This window comes from Aythya marila (genome assembly GCF_965140915.1).
Source record: "Aythya marila genome assembly, chromosome: 5".
Taxonomy (NCBI): Eukaryota; Metazoa; Chordata; class Aves; order Anseriformes; family Anatidae; genus Aythya; species Aythya marila.
This window is the reverse complement of record NC_139046.1, coordinates 20,418,751-20,442,302: the sequence shown is the minus strand read 5'-3', so window position 1 is coordinate 20,442,302 and position 23,552 is coordinate 20,418,751. Positions and strand designations below refer to the sequence as shown.

The window sequence follows — 23,552 nt, the reverse complement described above, 5'->3', positions numbered from 1 at the left end:
TGCTGTACTACTAGCGCAGCAGAGAAGTGACTCTGGGACGTCTGTTACTCTTTGAAATGCATGGTTATGAAATCAGGATTAAACCTAAAAATCACAGCCTCCCTAGACGCTGCAAGTTCTTTGTGTCTAGAGATGTATGCCCTTTGCTGAAATTCAGGGGGATATACATAATGACATATCACACCAGTTATCTTTAAGAAATAGATACTGAAAATTGTTGTTGGAATAGCACTAGTCTCTAAACTTATGTCAGTAAAATGTAAAATTATTTGAAATAAATGGTGGAGGAACGATGTGGGACATGGCAGACTTGATGCAAGCAAAGTAAGAAACAGGATGCTTGAAGGAAATCTTTAAAACAATTTCTATGAGTTTTGTTAAATTTCAGCAAGTATTTTAGATTTTCTGTGTGATACACAAGTTGTAAACAATCAGCTTTTTTGACGTAAGTATTTGACGTTAGAGTATTAGCACTGTGGTACATCAGTTTATAAATCATTGCAAATGAATGTCAAAGAAGTGTTACAATAGAATATAGCTTAATTCATACGCCAACGCCAAATTTAAAGTTGTGGTAGAAAACTTAAAATTGAAAATGTTTTAGAAAGCAGTATTTTTCTGGGAGGAATATCAGTTGGAATATTATGACTACATTCAGTTATTTCATCTATGCTTCCTTTTGGGTCATTTCTTTTTTCATAACCTAACCTTTTTTTTTTCTGGCATTCTTAGAAGCAGAAACTTGAGATTTCATTTCCAGAAAGACTCAATTAAAGCTTACAGGGCCATTTGTGTTTACGAAATCTGTGCATAAGCTGTTTCAGTATTGAAACAATAGCACGCTACTTGCTACTTAATGTTACATAATTAGTTAATGTTTAGTTATTTAACTGTGTACAGTTTAATGTATAGTTTATTTCTGTGACTTCACCTATCAGTGCGGGGGGGCCAGCTTAAACAAATTTAGATGATGCAATCATTTGGATGAATGGCTACCTTGCTTTTGGGGAAGGATGAAGGGAGGTGGAATATTTGGCTTACTGCTCTGACATCTCTCAGCCCATGCTTTGGATTCCCTCTTTTTGCCTTTGGGCACCCAGACCTCTCTTAGCGGGCCAGCGAGTCCCAGGGTTTAGTATCACTGATCTTTAGCCAAGACAGATCCCCTAGTTTGTGTAGCCAAGCAAATGGAGGTAGACAAGGATCTTCACTCCAGGGTTTTCTGTTCTTCTTCCTGGAGGCCGTGCTCTTCAAAACAAAACAGCAAAACCCAACAGTGACACTACAGAATTTGGAGCACTCCTCACAGCGAGATACTTTGTTCTTCATAAGGCCTTGGTTTCCCATAGGTCTCACAATGGTTGTTTTACTTCTCTGAACAGACTGACCTGGCACTTCATGCTCTTGTTTGTCTCCAGACACTTAAACATTTCACACCTCTTAGGAGTACAGCAGAAATATTCCCACATATCTGAGCCTCTGGAGGCTGAGCTTGAAGTTGCTTTTTCTAATCCAGAGCATCAATGTGGTTCTGAGTCAATGGCAAACGAACTGGGGCCTAATCTTGCAGATGGGTGAGATATCTTGTCTTATGTGGAAGGAAAGTTGATGGTTTCCTGAAGAGCTAAAACTTTCAGTTTTTCAAATAATTTGTCATCTCTCGTTTAACACAGAAGCTAGACACACTTGTAGCCAGTCAGTTGGCAGGACAAAACATCCTTATTGGTCCCCAGAAACTAATCCTGCAAATGCCAAATACAACCCGATGGAAGCCAAAACCAACCGTTTTACACCATTTCAATTCCAGGTAGTGCTGTTAACAACTTGAGTGTCACAGTTCCCTTGCCTTCTCTCCCTGACCCCCTCCTCCCCTCCCCAACTCCATGCTGTAACCAGTAAGCCTTGCAAGACATTATAAGCCAATAGACATGGAAATTCAGAGCATGTCTTCTATTACAGAATTATCTCAGACATTGACTCACACACAGGCCTCTTCTGGAGACTTAACCCTTTAAAACCAAGCTAGCTGCATCTGGTGTTTTAAAAGCTTTGGCTTGTGTTTGGTAATTTGCCTTGTTTGCAGTGCAGACTTAGACAAGCCAAAGGAGTACTGGTGGCTTTTTGATCTTACTGGTCTTTGCAAAGACCAAGATTACAGATCATGCTACAGATTGCAGACAATCTCTAAAGAAATGTCTTGCCCTCCCAGGTTATGATGCTTGTGGATTCTTTGTAGAAAGGTGCACTGGAAATATTAATTCCTGAGGCTGTGATCAGCACTAAACGTGATTTGTGAATTCTTTTTTATACTGAAGTTTGCTATAACATGAGATTTAGTTGCTTGTACACAAGCCTATCCATTTTGCTGCTTTCAAAATGTGGCTTTACTGCATTTTTCCTTAATTCTGCACTTGAGAAAGTAGCAAACCTAGCAGTTTCTACCCTGAGAAAAACATTTCCTTTTTTTTTTTTTTTTTTTTTTTTTTTTTCCTACAGGTAGTTGCCACTCCCCTTCAGTGGGAAAATGTGTTCTGTTTATACCACCAGCGATATCACGAGTCTCTAATGGTATCTTAGAGTTTGTTACGAAATGCAAATACTGACATTTTGTAAAGATGCAGAGTTTTTTTCAGGTATCACTGTGTAAAACCAAAATTACTGAAAACATAAGCTAAGAATTTTGCATGGTGGGGAGGGGGGTCTTTCTTCTGAACTATATCTCTCAGGTGCTATAGATACGAAGTATTTTCATAATAGATGACTTGCAGTCTATAAAAGCAGGTCATTCCAATTACTATCTTCTTTCTTTTACTGCCACTTAAATGGCAGGAGGTATTCAGCAGCCAAGAGCATTGCATGCTTCTTTAAGTGGAGGTGAATGCTTTGTGGAAGTGAGATGAAGGGAAGGCTCCACTGGAGTATAACCAGCTTTGGGTACCTTTGGAAAGCAGGATTGAAAAAGCTGAGGTGGGTTAAACCAGCAGTAATAATTTTTTTGGTTCATTTTTTGGGGGGGGCAGATGTTTGCCTGATTTCAGTTCTTAAAGAGAAGTTGTATTTTGTAGCCTTGTTCCCATGCAGAGTGATGATTATAAATATTTGGCAAGGAGACTGGGAGAGGAGAGGTTGAGAATTTTTTTCTTTGGTTGGACTGTTCCTCTCTCCACTACTTGTCTCATTGAGCCTGCTCACTGCTCCTGGCTGGTCTCTGAAGAGTGCCTTGTCACAAGCAGTCCATGGATTGTAGGCCCGACACTTGTCGTGCAGCAGTGGTGACAACACAAACAGCAGAAACCTTGCCATACAGCCACTCTGGAAGGTTATTCTTAAAATTCTGTTCTTGAGTAGTTAACTGCTCGAAAGCTAGGCAGCTAGACTAACCGGGATGCATTCCCAGTGTTCCCAATCATTCATAAGATTCTGAATCTCAGTAGTACTTTGTGCAGGGTGCAGGTGTATGCTCTCATGAAATAATAAAGAAGGCAGATTCCTACAGGCTTGCTAATGGCAATGAGTCCTCATGGGCTTGAGGTTTAATGTTTCTCCCCTCCTGCAAGATTTAAGAAGCTTGGCACCTTGACTCAGCCTCTCTGAGAGAGTATTTGTTTTGCCAGATACGTTATTTATGCCGTTCTCTTGGACACGTGATGCTGCTTTTGAATTTACTGTCAGTTCACTGAATTACTCTCGCCTGTTTGTTTTTTTAATATACTTGTAAATAAAATAAGCCGCCTTTTTTTTTTTTTTTTTTTTTTTTTTTTTTTCTTCCAGCAGCATCCAGAGACTCTGGGAAAAGGATTCTATTTTATCTGTCAGCCAGTACAGTTTTCTGAAAGTTCTGCAGAACCCTTTTACTTTTAGGAACAGAGACTTGCTGCTTCCTTCCTGTACCTTGACTTGTTGAGTACAGCTAGACTTGTTTATTTTCTTTTACAGAACATCTTCTATTCAGTACTCCAAGAGCATCTGTTCCATCATTTTCAGTCTCAATAACAGTACATATTACCAGCCTGCAGTTTGGCTGTATCTGTCTCCTTTAGGAGCAAAGCCTCCCTTGCCAGTACAGATCATTGCCACCATTCCATTACGCTGACCGAAACAGTTGCTCCTTAAGTTTGAGAATAGCAAGCCAGAGAGGTGAAATAATTTAACTAATTGGCTTGTTTCAGTCCTCTTCTAAACATGGAAATCAGAGCCTGAAAACATTTGTGAGATGAAATCTTGGCACAGACATGATCGTTTCTGTGAAACTGCAGATGTGACTACTTTGTTATGAAACTGTTGGGAGCTTCGTGAATTATTGTAACAAATCCTGTGACTGAAAACCATGTAATGGCTATTTTATTCTGCTGGTGATTGTTTCTGCAATCCAGAGCCCATTTTGAATGGCTGCATAATGGAAATAGTTACAAGTTTCTTTTAGGTTAGAAAGGGGGGGCTTCTCACTCACACATATGATGCCTAACTTGCACCAATACACATGAGGAGTTGGGCTAAAATGCACAGAGCATTAGCTCACCCATTATTTATTGTCTTACACCGTGTTTTCAGGCGTTTAAGTGCTCTGTGGTAAATTTATTGCAAGCATGTGTAACATGTTTTATAACATCTCTGTCTCCTTAATTATGCATTTTTCCCTGAAGTGGTCACTGCCCTTTTTAATTAACTTTCATTTCTTTTGAACTTCCAAGCATCATGCACAACAGTGTATATCCTGAACTTTTTAGGAAAAAAACATCATCCCTTTGAATTTCCCCATGTGCTCTCTGGTGCTTCAGCTCCTCAAACTCCTGACTGGGAACACTGTTGTAGATCTTGCTGCTGAATATAGTGCTGGCCATTTGCCATAGTTCTGCATGTTGCCAGTGGGCAGCAGATCACAAATGGAGACTCACTGCTCTAATGTTTTGTGATGATGCTAGATAATGAGAGAACCAGCAATTAAGCAACAATATGTTTTATTTGCAGCGTACTCTATGCAGCTGAGAACATCAGTTATCACAGTCTGTTATCCTTGAGTGGGTAAGATTACATTATATTAGTTTGCATTAGATTAAATTGAGAACTGTTGTTTGGTGTTAATCCTGGTATGATTTTAATGTCACATAGTGGCTTTTAAACACAAAAAAATGTGTCAGTGATAAGATACTGATTCAGGTGTCATGCTGAATAGAGGAGACCATTACCTGTGTACCTAGAATTTTGAAAAAGATTATTTTCTGCTTGGCAAACTTGCTTAAAAGTCAGGTCCTGCTAACAGTATTTCTGTCTTTACTGTGTTCTGTCACAGCCTACTGGAGTGGATTTATCTGGTGGTCTGGGATTTGTAAAGCTGTGTCTGTGAGATTACTGATAATGCTGGGAAGAGAAGGGAGTCCAAAGCTAGCTGGAGCAGCGTCTGCTGTCATTTGGGAATTTGCTTTATGAAGGCATCCTGCTTCCTTCTTAGGTTGTTAATATTGAACAGAAGTAGAAACTGAGACCAGATCTCCAAACTGACTTTCAGTCCTCGAAACCAGATGTTTTTTCCAGTTTGGAATGTAGTTTCCTAGCTGTGTCTATAAGCTTTTCTTGGTTATTTTTTTTCAGCCAATACCAATGTCTTCTGCTCAGTGGATGGCTCTCCTCCTTTCTGCTTGGGTGTGTCACCTCTTCACCCCAATTGTTATCTCCTCTAGCTATGTATCTCTCTCTCTCTCTCTCTCTCTCTCTCTCTCAAAAAGCTCAATAACCTTCTGCCACAACAGCTTCAAACCAAGGAATTGCAAACCACTGTTTTTGTCCATCACATCCTCACAGATTAACAGCTTCTGTTTGATGTTCTCCCAAGAATGAAGGAAAGAGCTTTTTTCCCTGAAGCAATAGTATCACCTACATTCGTAACTTCTGAAGACACAGTAGGTTACCTATAAATGCAGTGAACAGTTTAACTGGAAGAATTCCACATTTAGCATAAAATCAGTGGCAACTGAGAGCCTCAGCAGAAACAAATAGCCAAGCCAAAAAAAAAAAAAAAAAAAAAAGTGTTAATGAGGAAGAACTTCAAACCACTGGAGAGTTAATTACCTGTTTCAGCTGGGAGATATCAGAGGGGTTCAATATGTGATGACCTGAAGATGAACCCACCCCAGATAATTAAGGCTGATGTGTAAGTAGCTAGAACCACTGAGATTATATAGAAATTACTTCACACAGATGCTTCAAATATATTGGTATTTTTTTTCTAGTACTTAACACAGTAGATGATGTGCCATCCAGTAGGAATTTTGGGGAAAATAATCTGTTTTATGGCTTCTGAATCAAGGAGGAAATACTGCAAGTTAAATTAGGATCTGATACTGTGGTATCATGATTTCTTTAGTTCATTTGCTATGATGTTTGTCCTTAAGCAAGGTGCTCAGTGCTTGTGGAGAGGATAAGGAATTTCAAGTAAGTTTTAAGAGTTGATGACAATTTCTCTCATGTTCATAATAAAGTCTTCTAGAGCCTTATATAGTAGGTGTAGTGGTAACTTGTAGGCAATAATTAGATTTGGAGAAAAGCATTATTTTTTGTGGAGCATTTGTGGTTAATTTGCTTTCATGACATTCAGCACCCTTGGGATCAAGTTTATTACAGCCTAGAATATTATTAGCTGATGATGTTGAGATTTCCCAGTCACAGAATGGGACAGAATGGGATGGGACCTGACCTTGAAATGACCTGTGTCACCATTACAGTCTATGTAAAAGAATCAACCATTTCACCTTTTTCTTCGTTTGCAACTGATTGCTATGGATGTCATTCTCTCTTATTCTTCAGGACACAGCAGGTATTTGTAAGTATCTTTTTAAAACCACTACTGATCCTAGAAATAGTGGCACTGATCCATTCAACTATTTCTATGCTGCTTCCTGAAATATCGAACTTATACATTGTGTCTATCTGCTTGTGATTGCTATCTTCTTCTCTGCAGTTGCTGTGTGGTTTTAGGAGCTGATGCTTCATGAGCTACCAGAGCTGGAGATGAGTAGAAATCTGAGATCCTTCTGACATTTCAGGCTATTTAAAGCCTTGCTTCCTAGTAATAATAGTTTACATTATATTGGTCCTTTGTCCTAGAGAAGGTTTTTTTTTCCTCTGTTGTTCAAGAACTGTTCTCAGACTTTACACCAGTGTAAATTTTAAAGTTTTTCTGCTGTATTAATCTCTCATGCGTCATTTTGGAGCTGTTAATTGATGATAATTCTGAATGTTTAATCTGTTTTGTTTGAGGATTTCTAAGCCTTTTGGTGGCAGACTGTCTCTCAGTGACACTGGTTGATGTGGGGAGTACTTTTTGGGAAGCAAAGGGATTGGAAGGCAGAAGAAGCCATTTCTCTTCAGCGTCTTGTTTGTACAGAAATGTTCTGAAAAGCAAGGGCTGGAAAAGATGAGAGTGATTGGTCCTATTCTTCTCTGTACCTGCCAGGCATTTACATTAGAGGAGTATGGTGCAGAAGGAAAGCCCCATCTGTTGATGTTTGCCTTGGTATAAGTTAGTTCCTTTGAGTTAATTCCTTAAATAAGGGACTTTATGTAAATGTTGTTGCTGGACCTGTGTTTCTGAGTGTATGCCATATCACGTCTGTGGGTGTGTTGGTAACTGCTGCAGAGAGAAGGAGAAAGTGAGAAATCAAGTCAGTGCTAGAGCTGGAGAGACTAAGCACTCCTTTAGTTATTTGGAGGTCATTATTTCTATGTGGGGCTTAGTATCTTCACAAAAAAAAAAAAAAAAAAAAAGACTTGGTCCAAAATGACCTCAGAAAGTACCCCCAAAGTGAAGCTTAATTCTTATGTTAAACCTAATGGCAGAAATCCCCCGAATGGGTGAAACACGGTCAGACTTGCATGGTGGTGGTCTGCAGGCTGTATAATACCAAGGCCGGTGCACACAACCATTGGCAGTTTTCTGTCTGAAAGAATCCTGATAGTCTGCTGTGGGGCAAAAGCTGTTGCTCTGTTTTGAAATTGTTTGAAGTGGTGTCCAGAGAGAGGAAAACAGTATTGGCAGCAGCTTCCTTTGCTTTGAATATTATGTCTGTATATTCCTTAGAGAACTCATTAATTTTTTAAGGCTGTGACAGCAGCAGGCTAAGTGCATACAGTAGTGGTACACTGGTGGTTTGAGGTGCTGCATTCATCCTTTTGGGATAGCCAGGTCTGCTCCCTTCAGTGACGTGTGGCACCCCAGGATGACTGGGAATATTCAACCTGAGAAGTAGGCTTCTTAGCCTACAGGAAGGTGACATTTGGTACAATGGTAGAAACAAGAAAATGGTTTTCTTTCTAGAGCATTGTCTGCTGTCTGATGGAAATGCTTCTTAAGATGAACATACTGTGCTAATAAACTTAGCCTGCATATAGAAAGAGGGGGATTATGCAAGACAGTCCGGCTTGCTAGCTGGTGCTGGGGAGACCTCAATATGTGAAAGGCGAGGTTATGAGTTACTGTATGACTTCTATTCAGTAATTGTCAGTCTGGGTGAGTGCCTTGATTGCTGGCTTACAGAGTCTGAATGTTGTGAATGGGTAAGCTTTTCAAATCAGGGTACGTTAAGGGTGGCCATGTTTCATGTGTGTGTATATGTCACTCTTTTGTAGCTTATGGTATCCAGATACTTCAATGTCTTAATTTTGGCCTTGATTTCCTTCTATCCTTCTGCCCTCCTTTTTTTTTCTCCAGGGATGACTGAAAATACTGATGTGCCTTATCCAGGAGGACATGAGATGAACAAAAACTAAACATCTAGGGTCATTTAGGAGGTCTATATTAGACAAGGTATGGAGTTCCTGAGTGCAGAAATAGGACCCAAGTTATCACACCCAACTTCCTCTGTAAGGAAACTCATAAGAGATTCCCACTGCATTTTGAGCTACTGCTTCGGACCCTAGAATAAATGTACCTTTTTTTTTTCTTATCCTTTTTTTTTTTTTTTTTCCACATGCATGAGTGCTTTGAAGGTGTAGAAATCAAGGCTGAGGTGGCACATCTGAAGTGGGGCAAGGCTGTGGCATGACCCTGGGGCTCTGATGACATTGTGCTGTTACTTGGATGCATAGCCATAATACAGAGAACAGATTAAAAGGGACATTCTCCTGTGCCCCACTGCCAGTCAGCTGTGGGTCATGAGTGAGACAGGCTTGGCCACAAATGAGGCCGGAGGCTCTCTCGAGGCTGTTCTTGGAGACAATTACACTGTCTTGGGGTGAGCAGAGACATTGAAGAATACTGAGTAGTGTGTCACGGGACATTTGAGGCACAAGTGCCTGGACCTTGGGACAATGAAGGTGGGAAGCAGTCAGCAGATGGGCCTCCATTTGGTACTGAAACCACTTAGTGGCTTTACTCAGACTTCAGTGTGACTTTACTGTCCTTACTTTTGATATTTTAATATTAAGACCACTTAGTGCAGACTCTGGTCGTGGAGTGTCTGTTCCATACACTCTCTAATGCTGTCTAATGCTGCTTCTCCTCCTCGTTACTGTAATCCATTTCCAAGAACTAAAAATCAGAGGCATGCTTTCTTCTCCAGCCAATGGGGCTGGAAGCTGTAGGAGTTCCAAATTCAATACTATATGTTCTGTAATCAAAGACACAATGTAAACAAACTGTAAAACGTACCAGATATAAATGTCAAGGGGGAAGTAATGCTCCATCCAATACAAAATATATTCTGTGCATAAAGCTCTCACGTGTGCTGTATATTTTATAATGTTTGGAATGGAATAGCGCTAATCTTCCTGACCCTGAATAGATATCATCCGCCCTGCGATGGAAGCAAAATCAAGCTCTCTAAACCAAGGATGGCAGTCCAAGTACAGAGGGACTGTGGTCCAGACCCTAGGAGTGGTACATGCTTTAACACCCGTTGATTTAGAAACAGGTAATCCATCATTCTTTGGGGGGTGCTAGCCACCTTACTTCCCACTGAGATTCAGCCTTAGATGCCTGCCAAAATGTTCTCTGCTTTTGGTATTTGTAATGCTTCCAAGTTTTTTGTCTTTTTTTTTTTTTTTTTTTTTTTTTTTTTTTTTTTTTGTATTTGCAAATTAAACTATCAAATCAAATCTACCTTGATACTAACATTTTCTTCCTTACCTGTCCTCCTCCTTTCCCCGCCCAAGCTCCAGGTCTTTCTTTGTGGACTGGAACCCTGTATATCATGTTTCAGTAAGCTTTGGGGTTGTTTTGCTAACATATAATTAGGGATTTATAATGTAAATGGTGACACAACCTTAACTAGCCTGTTGCAAATGTGACACTATTAATTAAGGGCTCTCTAGGGTGCAGTATGCTCCTTGGTGGATTAGCTTCCTGGAAATTTAATGGCAGTTAGCAAATTGGCATCCAGTTTTGCTTTTAGTCTGTTTCTTGCTACTACACAAAGGAATTCTGATTCTCATAATGTGAGATGGTGGTTTTTTTTGTTTGTTTGTTTGTTTTGTTTTTGTTTTAGAGATAAAAGTAAAAAATTTCTTTTTACCGTTCTGCTGTATTTTAGGCAGGAGGATGAGTCAGCTGGGGAGATCCTGGAGATACAGTACAAAGACAGATTGCTTTGTTTGTCTGCTTAGTGTCCACTTAGTTTTGTAGAAATTAAGCAGGATATTCTTGCCCAGTTGCAAGTAACCAATCTAATTAATATTTCACATGTTGGTGAAGCTCACTTAAGTTCAGAAAACACACCAGAGGTTCAAATGTAATCCTAGCTCTATTTCTGCCCAGTCACTTTATGGAGGAAGGTGGAGATCAGCATTATAGGGTGCTATAGGATTTACTTCTTTTTCAGTACATTTGGAGGCTAGATTGTTTTGCTTCTTCTCAGAAGAACACTGGCTTCTATTTGTGGTATGCTACAATTTTCTGTACTCCTTACAGGTTATCCATGTAACATTACTGTGCAATAGCTGTTTCTAAACAACTTCATTTACAGAAACACAGTAATTCTAGAATAGCCATTCTTAAAATACTCATCCTACTGTACTCTGGCATAACTTGTATCTGTAAACAAATTCATAAATCATTAATAATGACTGAGAGGTCTAATTATAAGAACTAAACTGGCCTGTGTGGCAAACCTTCTAGCTAAGCAGTTCTATACCTTAAAAAAATATATATATAAAAGATCAGCATTTACATAGCTGTTGTATACTACCTTTCAAGGCATGCCACCCTAAATGCTTCTTGTTTTGTTTTCAAGTTGTTGGTTGTCAAATACTTTCTAGCCACGTGATTTAAACACTGAAGTGTTGAAATGTATTGTAAATTCTGTCTCTTCTTTTTTTCCCTGAGACATTAGTTAAAGAGTGGGTCCATAAAACTGTATTGCTGTCCCTTGTGAAGCAATTTTATAGATACAAAATAAACACCAAAAAAATTCTAGCATTAACCATGAAAGTAGCTTAACTTTCAAAAAAATCAAAATGCTACCCAAGATGAAAGCTTGTTTAGCCATGACATATATTCTTCTGTGCATTCTACTGTGGGTTGAGTTACTTATGGATGTGCTTGATTTACTCTGTTTGACTCTACAAACGCTGGGAGCCATGAAAATTTTGGCTACCTCTCCTCATGCCATATGCTTTGCTAGCATGATGCTTGCTCATAAGCTGATCAGACTGTTTTGATGGAGACTCAGTGCTGAGAGATCATGAATCCACGCTAATGTTTAATGGCAAAACAGCCTTGAGTGATTTTGTGCACAAGAGAAGAAAAAAAAAAAAATAAATGAAACAGAGCTCAGCATCATCCTTATGAATGGAAGAAGAATATGCTGAGAGCTTGTTGGATCATCTTGAGGAACCCTGTCAACACCACTTATGGCATGTGACGAAGGAATACTCAGTAGATAACAGGCTCCTTTGGAGAGTTGGTTCCTGCACAGGATGAAACTAGCTGAGCCAGTTAGGATCTGCAGTGCAAACATAATTGGCAGTAGAATGAGGGCAGGAATGTGTCTGATTCTGTCAAAGTTAGAGTGGTGTAGGGAAATTTATCACTTGTTTCCAAAAAAATTGTCAGGCAAATGCATTTGATGCAAAGAGTTCTTAATAAACTTAAGTCATCTAGCAATGGTGTCTCTATGCATTTCTCCATCATGTTTCCACAAACCACTTGGCAAGTTCTCTGGATAAGTGTCGAAGTCAGAATTATAGCACTTACATTTGTATATGGCATGTGATCTGTTTCTGCCCTTTGTTACTTATGGCCTGTACTCTGCCTCACCCAGAAGCATTCAGGTAAGCAAATGTCTGTATTAGAATTTCATGAGCAGTGCTGCACTACTTGGATTGAGATTCATGTGGGTGGGAAGGAGCATTATGTCATTTTAATCCAGCAGTTCAGGGATAAAGGAACAGGGAAGTGATGGTTGTGCGGAGGTGGGGATGCAGACCCACATGGAGTTGATAGAAGGGCTGTGCGGCAGAACAGTAATTCCTTTTTTATATAAAATTTCTTGGATGCAGCTGCAGTGTGTATCGCATGGTGCAGTGCTGGTGGCCAGGAGGTGTTCATTCCCCTCTCTTTTTATCCTCATAGAAAGATGTCTTTCAAAGGCTCAGGTAGATTTTGGTAGGGTTGTGGACTTAAAGCCGTGCACGTCTGTGGATCTGGTATTCTTAGTGCTCCTCATAAGAGTCCTAGCAGAAGAACGTAGTAATTTTGGTGCTTGCTTTGTGTATCATTTTCATGAAATCTGCTGAAAGGAATTATCCTTACTGCACAAAGACTGATTGCTGAGGAAGATATTGTGACCACTTATAGTGGCTGGCTCTCTAGCAGGGTTTTTTGACTGCTATGTGGGAGTTCGAGGTTTCATCAGAACAGAGAATTTAATTTCCCTATTTCACCGATGTTAGATTTTTACAGAAATATAACTCTGTGTACCTTGCAGAATCTGCAGGAGAGCAGAGCTGATTTGTGTTGAGACAGATCTCCCACACGGCTGTGAAAACAAGTGCACAAATTCGGAGGAGCTGGGTGTAAATCTGAAGTAACTGTCATGGGGATTGATGTTCTCTCTAGGAGTTAATCTAGATTTACATCAGGGTAACTGTGACCAGAATCTCTCAGGATTCATCTTTGCTAGACTTTAGTAGCTCACAAAATTAATTGCTAATTAACTCGAGATAGTTGATTATTGTGGATGCTTCCCACATATTTCTTCTGTCTTACCATCATGGAACTTAAAGGCAGAGCTCCACAAGATCAGACTAGACCCAACATATTCTGAACTCGTGCTTGTCAAAAGCTGTTCCCTTCACCTAGACATTAACCTTCTGAGTGTGGTCGGCAGATACACCAAAGCACTACAGTCCTCAGGAATCCAAACTTGTGTGCCTCTGGGGGATGAACAGCAGAGACATGGCAGCAGACATCATCTATGGCACTTAAAATAGCAAGGAAGAAGTTAGAGGAGGTCCTGCAGGGCTGTCCCAGGCTACCCTGGAAGGCTGGCCTTGCCAGTTTCTGTGGTGGAGAGGTGCAGCATGAGTCTTCTTGACATAAATATAGTAGTCAATATTGAGTGGGCTCACAGATGAAATACCTAAGAAACAGCCTGAGCTACCTCCCTTCAAAGCACTACTCCCCTTGTGTGTCAGAAAGGAATTAGATTTGCGTGCTACTAATTCTATAGAAAGCAAGTTGTAACATGAAGTATCTCATGGTAAAATATTCATTGGCAGCATTCAGGGCCGTTAGGAGGGGAGATGGCAGTGCTGTTCCTTCAAGGGTTGGCAATGTTGAGGTGCCTGAAGGATCTGCTTCACTCCTTTTCTCTAAAGTTTTTCGTGTAATATTGAGGGTGAAAAGGCACACCTTTTTGTGTGTGTGTGTTTGTTTTTATATGGTTTAAGTAAAACAGAGATGCCAAAAGAATGGGATCCTTGTGAACTTACCTGGTGAATTGCTGTAGTTTGGGCAAGGAGATCTTATGACAGCCTTGCTTGAAAACTAAGTTCTGGTTCTGCTCCAGCTTTGTCTGAAAGGGAGGTGGAGGAAGACAGTTAACGCAAACTGGCTGAGAAGCTGTAATGCCCATTAAGATATTAAAGGAATCTGTGTTGGGGTTGAAATCAAAAGTAAGGCTATACATAATTAAAGGTCCTTATTCTGAAAAGAAACATTTTTAGTCCAACCAAAGGGGAAAAAGGCAACATGAGTCTAAAATGTCATCCTTGTCTTCATAGACTTGCTTAATAACCTTCCAGATTTTGGGCTGTACCTTGAACTTGCCTGTCTCCTAACAGCTTGTAGTTTGATCTGGGAAGGCCTGGTCATACTGACTGCTGAACATGCAATGAAGATGTAAAAATACAATAAACTGGTAATCATCTTTCTTGCCTGCATATGAAAGTGAAGGCATTGTGCCAAGCAAATATGCGCATTAGATGACTAACAGATCTCCCACACTGTCAGTGTAGGCAGGGAATATGCAATGCAGCCACATATGTGTCTCAGAACCATACTGAGTGCTTTTTATTCTTAATGTTTGGTTTTGTTTTTAAATAGGAGTTCAGATCATTGAGCAGGATGTTTATCTCTATGCACAGAAAACAATATTGGTCATAGTTTTTAATATACGATCAAGTTTTTAAAATCACCAGCTGATATATCTATTGTGAGTGACATCAGAATTTCAAGTGCTTGCTATAAATGTTCACTAGGATAGCCGTGTGTATCAGATGTGATTATCTGAGTTTACAATTTTTTCAACCTCTGGAAGAACCCTTTTGCTTTTCCAGAGGAAAGTCTGTTGGAAAGTCTTGCATTTAACTGCCCTTTTTTGAGGTTCAATTTCTTTCTTTGATAAAGTGTTTGAGATTTTGACAAAAATGAGTATGCTGTAACAAAGGAATTTCATTTAATACTTGCTCAGCCATGGTTTTAAAATACCCATGCAGACATGACTAAGCTGAACACCTAGGGGAAATTCTGTAAATCCCCGTAAGAGGGATGCATTTCCACATTGCATTTAAACTAACAGTGAGCTTCCATTGAAGGTGATCCCCTTTTCAATTTCTCGGTGATGACTAATCCACACCCTTAATTAATTAGTTTTCCATCAATTCTGCAAGCTAAAGCAGCAGCCCCATTTCTGCATAGATAAGATGGATGAATATGATGCAGTGGAGGAGAGTGAGCAGGGTGAAACATTTGTTTCTGTAGCACTGTAAGGTTAAATCAGCTTAAGGTTAGTTTTCGGTTGCATTGAAGTGTTGACTGTTTATATGGCAGTGTCATTTAAATCCCCCAAGGAATGCTGAGGACCTCCAGAGCCAAGAACTCTGCCAACACAAAATGGGAGACCATCTCTTCAGCTGTCTTTAAAAATAAAGATTTAAAAAAAAAACGAAGGCCCTGGAAACAGGAGGCAAAATTTCAAACCACCAAGTACTGGTTCTGTGACCTGACAACCAGCTGATCAGTATTTGATGGAAAGATCTCAGCTTGTTCCAAGAGCTAATGTTTTTCCAAGTTCGTCACACTTATCTCTGGCTCATCCTACAAGGTATTTCAGAAAGCAGAGTTCCAATGTTGACCAGGTAAACGAAGGCAGAACTCTTGAGACTCTTCCCAGGACTCTTTTTTTGACAGCAGCAGAGTCTGTCAGTATCCTTTTAGTGCTAAATAACTTTCCATTTGATGACAAGTGCATTTCTGAATTAAAGACCAGTAATCAGGAAAGCCAGATTTCCCTTACAGAGATGTTCAGTAGCCTGTATAGATTGGTCTCTATTTTCTCTGTCCCCATTTTAAAAACCTGTTTCTTCTTTGTTGATCTCTGTGAAAGTTGGCATCCAGATCCCTCATTCCAGTTACCTTACTTCTACTAGCAAAATTTTACTAGCAAAAAAAAGCTGTTATGTGGACTAGCAGTTACAAGTTGTTTGGAATGGCTGGGGTGAGAGTCTACAGGTAGTCTGCATCATATAAACTGTGCAGTATGCTCATCTGGTTAATTAACTTGTTTTTCTGGTCCCAAGATGGAAAGCACTTAACATGCATGCTTTGGTTTAATAACACATTCCTGCTCATCTCTCTCAGGAGACTTGTCTCTGTCTTCAGGTTTGTCCATTCTTAAGGTGGAAAAAGTGAATGTAAGGACGAAAGGTTGGAGAGTGTGTGGCTTTTTAGGGAAATGCTTTACACCCTTTGTTAAAAACTACTTTGTTGAGATGTCTGTAACAAAGTACTTCTTGCTGATTAGGGGTTGTAGATGTAGGGAGGGAACATCTTACAACACAACATTGCTACAGATTGCCTGATAGATGTATTTGTTGGACTAGATTCTGTGTCCTTCACAAAACAGGGAAGAACCAGCAATAAACCATTATATTGTTGTGTTCCACTCTTTAGATTTGTGTTATTGATCTGTGGTGATGCTCCTGCACACCAGCCTTCTCTGCTGCTTTGTCAGTGCCCAGGCAGTGATGTGCGCAACTTTTGCTTGTGTCTGGGCAGAGTATGCCAGAGATTTTGGCAAAAATTAACCTGGGAATTTAGCAGAAATTGGGGTCTTGCTGGTACAAAGTAAAGTCCCTTCAACTTACATAAAGTAGTCTGGATGTGTTGCTGAGTACGTGGTACAAGTAGTTCAGCAATTGCTTATCAGTTTGCTGTGACACATCCTCTAGAGGTTTCACACAGGGTAAAATGATGTGCTGAATTCCTATCTTAACTCAGAGCCTGGTTTTGCTGGCACTTATGCACATGAGTAAGCGTGTGACTAGTTTTATCGGCTTGTGTCAATGTAACAAAGGACATGTAAGAGTTTTAAAAGCAAGGGCTTGGTTGGGAGGCTACATTCAATGTAGTGTTTCAGGTGACTAGCTGTTGGTAAAATTATTCAGCCTCGGAGGTTTTTTCTCGTAGTCATGGGCACATAGCAGCATATTTTGTCCAGATCACTGCCAAGTAGGTACAAAATGCTATCAAGTCTTATTGTTCTCACACCAGTTTTGGTAACTGCAAGATTTTTAAGGTGTTTGAGAATAAGATTTTGTGTTGTCAGAGAGAGGACTGACTCCAAACTGTCCTTGATTTAGTAGTATTTTCTTCTGAGTGTTGACATGTTGTAGGAGAGACAGAAAGATGGAGCAAGTGAGGCAATAGATAGGCTTACTTCTTTCACCAGTTGGAGTCCTTCACAGTGTGTAGTCTGGCAAGGCATCTACACTGAAGGCCAAAAACAAGAGTTGCAGATTGCTTAGAAGGGGGAACTCTCACTAGAAGCTCCAAGGACTTAGAGATACAGGCCCTGTGCCTGCATCTTCAGCATTAATTCTTCATTTGGCCTCTCTAGAAATGTCACAATACCAGGTTTCTTGCACAGCAGTGAATGTAAAGAAGACTTTTATACCAGTGTTCAAATATTATGGTGAACTGCAGGCACTAGGGAAGGTCAAAGAACAGCTTTTTTGGCTGCTGTCACTGTAAATAGGTTTATGTTAAAAACTCGTATGTGCGACCATTACTTCATGTCAGCTGAAACACAGAAACTATACATACGCATTCTTACTCTGCTTTTGTAAAAGCATTAAGTGTTTTTTGCTTGAATTTTAGCGATGTTTTCTGTTTGCATTGCGCTGAGAGCATACAGAGTAGATTGCACTTCCACCTAACTGAAGGAGTAACTTTCTACACCGGGCTTATGTGTTGACACACCAGAGCCCTTTATAGGAATTGAAAGGGAGCGGTATAGAGAAGCTGAGCATCTTTCAATAAATTACTTGCTACTGATGGCCAAATCATATGCCCATCTACCAAGTCATGAAATCCACTTACCTCTTGGTTCTGCACCTCACAGACAGGCTGCTGGATTGCAGTGAGCATATTGCAAAGCCTCGTACTCTGGAACTGTTGCTTAGTGCTGGCAATTATGTTATTGCCTCAGTGGAGCAATGAGGGTGGTGATGGTAGACTTAGAACTATCCGCCCTGTCTTTCTATGGGACTTAGCTGCTTTGAATGACATCTGCTCTGTAAAAGAATTCTGTTGCCCCTTCGGACTTGTCTGCAAGACATCTTTGCAGTGTTAGAGCTTTGACTTTGGAAAACATACTGGCAAACAAACTTAATAAAAACACTTACAAAAAATAATCATTTCTCATATTTTTCCTGGGAAGGAGGGAGAGGTATTTCCAAGGGTCTTATATTTTTTTATATTATATAAAAATATAATATGGTCTGTGAATCTTACTCCTTTTTTTTCTGGTTTTAGGAATTATATTTGGATTACGTTTTGACACACACTGTACACAGACAGTATTCCGTATTCTTGGGCCTATATAGTTCTTCCATGCTATGTTTGTATTACAAGTGAAAGATGCTGTACCGAGGCTTTACAGTAAGTTTCTTTGACTTAGCAGTCCGTTACCCTGTGTAGCAGAAGATTCCTTAATGCTAAGATATGCTGTGTTAAGGCTATGTTTTGTAGCTGACTCCAACTTTGTTTTACCTGGCTGCTGTCCTGTTGTATCCTGGTGTCTTCTAAGAATGTGACTAGCATTATTATAAATAAAAATATATTTTTTCTTTAACACACAGACATGCTTACCTGTATGCAGTGGTCACCTCATGTCCTTGTGTCAGAGGTGAAGGCTGCATTTCTAGGTGGACTTCAGTTTGTTAGCTTACTCAAAACTGGCCTTTCCAATTTTGAGTAAAATAAACTACCTGATTTCAACAAGATCTCTGTAAAAGAGTGTACTTTCAGGATTTAACCCTCTTTATTCTTGTTCTTCAGGAGGCATCCTGATCAGGCTTGTGATGCAAAGTGTGTTGGCATCAGTAGAAAGAGTTGTATTGGTTTCTGTGGGCTTTGGATGAATGTGCTTTAGAAATGAGTGGTGCACCATATAAGATTTGGACGAAGAGCACTGTATCCTCTGGATAAACAAAATACAGCTTTGGCCTCACTCTTAGTAGAATTTGTAAAGGAGGAAAAAGTCCTTGCACTTTGTTAGAGGGGATTTATTTTTATATATATATATATATATATATATTTATTATTATTATTTATTTATTTTTATTACATGCCTGCATGGCCCTCTTTTACCTATGTTTTTTGCTATGCTTTGAGTGGCATGGTGTGGCACAAAATGTCTAAGGCTGTGATGGACCGTTTCCAAATTATTTGTTCAGTTAGCTCCCTAGATACCCTCAGACCTTTAAGGACTCTGAGATCTTAGTGAAATCAGTCACTGTGATTTCAGCTGCAGGTTTTGGATGGATCACAGTTCCTGTATGCAGGTAATAAACAAAAGTAGGTGGGCCAGCATAATGCAGGAATATACTTAATCTCCTTTCTGTGCTTCCTCCAATCCCATCATTTGTAAAAAGCTGAGCAGATCAGTAAAGCAGAGGTCAAATACCTGTTGAACGTGCTTTCAGGCATAGCTGCTTTCAGACACTGCTTACGGGATTCCAGCCTTAGGAGAGGACAAAGTACACGTGGATGCACTTCTGTCTACTACTGTTCAAGGAATTTGCAGGCTGCTACCAGATTATTTTCCAAAAGAAAGTGATCTGGGCCAGAGCAGTGATGATAAACATGAACCATAAACAGTGTACCAGACTAATGATGTTATCATAACATTAAACATTTCTCCTTCTTGGTAATGTAATTTCTGGCTTCTGCTTATTTCAGATCAGTGGCTTGATAGTTTAGGGATGAAAATCACATCATGGTCCCCTAGAATTTCTTTTTTTGAGTAAAAGGATGTGTAAAAGGCCACAATGCTTCTTGGACACCTGGTAGTATTCAAGCTTAGACTTTTCATTTATGTTTTTTTTAGGATTCTAGAGCTTAAAGGACATAAACAATAATCCCAGAGGATCATCTGTCCTGGAGCAGACATTGGAGCTAAGCTACTATGTGACTAAAAGAACTGAGCACGTCTGATGGTAAGTAAGGCAAGGAAGATCAGATTACATTATGCTTCAGCATGGAAGAAAAATTATCATACACTTCTAGAACTTGTCCTAATTTTTCTTGGAGAATGAAGGGAACAAGGAACAGCAAGGTTGTAAATGCTTTGCAAGTCCCGGTTAGCAGGGAATATATGTTTTTTGCTAGATCACTTTGGTCTGCTGAATATCTTTATATCTTTAAATCTAGCTGTGGTTCTCACATTATGCGGAGGGTCTGTTTGTCCTCTGTTAAAAGACTCCTTGATGTCTATGAAGCTCAATTTAATTAGGATTTCTAAAGAAACTTAATGGATTGATCTTCAGTCTTCTTAAAGCTCCTAGGAAAGTCATCTTAAATCTAGTCCATAGCTGTCTCAAACATTTTTTGTTTATTGGTGGTGAGCTGTAAGGAAACTAGTGTGGATTTGTGTGTGCACACTTTTTTTTTTTGGTTGTTTGGTTTTTCTTTTTAAGTAGTCAGGGTAGTGGGTGAAAACTTAAGTCAATCTGGACTTGTTTCTAAGCGTGTTTTATCTCTTAACTCTAAAGTGTTTCCTGTCTCCATAGTGAGGGCTTTTAGAACTACATTAGAAAGATTGGAATTTTGATAAGGCATTTGGTGTAGATAGACCTTTTTTCTTTTTATTATCTAGAAAGCTAATCCATTTACCTTCTGCTTACAACATCAGAATGCCTTGATGTTGCACTGGTACAGCCTTCCATACCATCTTGCAAGTATAGTTGCCTTGCAGATTATTGCGGTCGATTATTGTTTTTATTGTACAGAAGCCAGTTCAGCTGGTGCGGGTAAGCCTTTCAAATCAACTCCACACTGCGAGGGAGGCCCAGCTTATGGAAAGATTCTGAAAGCCTTTGTTGGGGAGCATTTGGAGAACAAAAACATGTTCCATATGCAAACAAGCTTTAAGGTGAATGGGTTAATTCCACCTGCTGTATGTTTTATTTCAAAAATGCCCTTTATGAGCTGTGGCCTATTCCTGTTTACATAAAAATCCTGAGAAGCTTCAGGTACCCTGCAAATATCTCTCCTGTGCGTTCATATTGTCTTTTCAGATGAAGCACTAGTGGTCAGCTTTGGCCAGCTGGTGATCAATGCTTACTGCTCATTTGACAGGAGAAAGGATGTGCTTTCCTGTCCATAAGCTCACATTTGTGTTCTTTGCAGTCTTCGTGTTACACAGGTCTTGTCCAGGTCCCTTGAGGCCATTGTTAAACCTAGGCTATAAAACCTCAGTATTTGTTACTTTTACATTGAGGTTATGTGTAGACGTGCCAAATAACTAGAAGTTTGATTGTGTTAGAATGCTTTCAAACATGCAGTAAATGTCAAACTTGCTTTTTGCCTCAGAGCACTTAATCTTGATAGCTGAGCATAAGTAAAAACATGATATTGCACGCTATCTCTTCTTTATAGGCATAGACTTTATATTAACTTCAAAGCAAGATGTAAATGCCATTCTGCTGGTTCAACAACAACAAAAAAGATTCAGAACTTACTTTACAGAACTTATCAAATTTATCCCTGCAGTGAGATTTGGAGTAAAGTGCATTTAAAAGTACGTAGTTAAAACAGGAGTGAATTTGATCCATCTGCTAACACAGAAACCACAAACAAAATCTATTTTTTTTTTTTTTTACTCTTACTACTATCTAGTGTTTTTACTGAGTAGTAAATGTTATATGTTTATGATATGAGGTCAGTATGTGTTAAAGATATTGAGTACGTTCAGAGCTTTCACATCTCATTTCCTTTTTTCCTGTCCACATATATGATTGCTTTGTGGAGAATATAGGAAGGGTTTTAGTAGAACAATGCTTTCTTTTTCCTCTAGTTAGTATGAAACATCACTTCTCCCCCTTCTGTTTTTGCTTAGGCTTTTGCACTGCCCTAAACAAAGTGTTCTCCTCTTGAATTTTTACTCATTTCCACTGAATGGTGCTTGGCCTACATATCATGTGTTCATGATGTAGCCTAGAGGATATTTAACAAAAAGACTTTTAATTCAGCAGTGATAGTGTCTTCCTCTTCATATGTGGGCAATACAAAGCAAAGGTGTTTTTTTTTTTTTTGCTTGTATGTTTTGTTTTTTAAAAGAAAAAAACAACTAAGTTTTGTTTATTGCAGAATAAGGTGTGATAGTTCTGCCTTGCAGAAGGACTTAGCCTGGGAAAACCTGATATGGGAGGAGAGACGAGATTGACAGATTGACAGCTGTTAACCATTTGACTTCAAGGTGAACTTGTTCCAACAAAAAAAAGTCAAAGGTCTCCAGCTGAGTGTGAGCTGAAGGTTGTGTGCTTGCCTTCATGTTAACACAATATTGTCAGTATGAAAGCATTGGTAAAATACTGTGGAGGAAGAGAGTTGGCTGTATAGGCTGCCTGTGGTAAGCATGCTTGCTGAAAAGGTACCCTGAAACAGCTTCAGCCTGAGGTGGCTGCACAGATGGGTTTTGGTACAAGAGGCAAAGACAATGATAAAATATGATGGTAATTTGAGCCAAGGCTCAGGAAGTGGTGTATGAAATGCAAACCAGTGTCTTTAAAGTTGCCGGAAGATACTTTGAAATAAACATTTTAGTCGTTGTCCATTATAGGGCCATAGACTGACCCCTGCTTCCAGGTTGGCTAAGGAACAGATATCATCTACTTGCTCATGAACAAGCTAATGAACTTGGACAATGCAGAAAATGCTGTCTAGAGTGTGGCTGAAGGGTCCCAGTATTTAGTACCTAAGCTGAGCAATCAATGGAACATGTGCAAAGAAAACACTGTCACTTTCACTGGTGTGCATGTGAACTAATGAGACACTTCCAATGCTTTGCTTGGTTAGGGTAGGTTGAAGCATAAACGTTGAATAAATATTTACTTTCAAATTCTGAGCGATGCTTTGGGAAACTGTTAGAATGTGTTTGTGCTAACCATTGGAAAAGGATGGCTAAAACATGAAATGATGGACTATATAGGAAAAACTGTCATTTCAAACTCCCAGAAGGCTGTTTATTTCACAGAACTGCCTCATGCTGGATTTTGTGTGCGCTTACATCCTCATAGTTCATCAAGTAAAATAAAATTGGATGGTGTTCCTGGAGGCTTGAAAAGTTTCGCTGTAGATGCGTGAGCTGCAGTGGTGCGGGTGGAACAGAGGATGCAGATAAAAGGGGTCACATGAATCTGTGAAAAAGAGCAAAATTAAACTTGCTATTTTTGAAGAAACGTGCGCTTGAGTTGACAGTTTGAAGTTGAGGTCTTTCAAGTTAAATCTTTATTAAAGCAAGTTTCTTCTGCAGTATGTACACAAAACTCAACACGGTAGAAAACTGATGTAAATCTCATTCTAACTCTGAACTGCATCTAAGATTCAGAGGGAGATGATGAAAATGAGGCAGTTTGCAGTGCCAAGGTACACTGCCTCTTAAGGTTCGCATCTACAGGGACACTGATTTCAACAGAGGTAAATCAAAAATCAATCTAGTCTTCTTGACAGGTATCTATTTGGTAAATTACCATGTGCTAGTTTTAGTTATGTGGTCCTTATTGCTTTAGTACAAGTTTCTGTCAGAATTATATAAGGAAGTTTGCCTTGAAGGAAC

General features: G+C 39.5%; 1 protein-coding gene across 4 annotated transcripts in view; it reads left to right on the top strand.

Annotated features, from left to right (window-relative positions):
• Nucleotides 1–23,552, top strand: part of PTPN5 (protein tyrosine phosphatase non-receptor type 5) — an 82,223-nt gene that overhangs the window by 5,606 nt on the left and 53,065 nt on the right. For 3 of the 4 annotated variants that reach the window (XM_082762432.1, XM_082762433.1, XM_082762431.1), the window contains one exon: nt 19,824–19,932. The gene's annotated coding sequence lies outside the window, so the exon portion shown is untranslated. Of the gene's footprint in view, nt 1–19,746; nt 19,933–23,552 lie in introns of those variants that run through there. The other variant, XM_082762434.1, reaches the window with a different exon arrangement.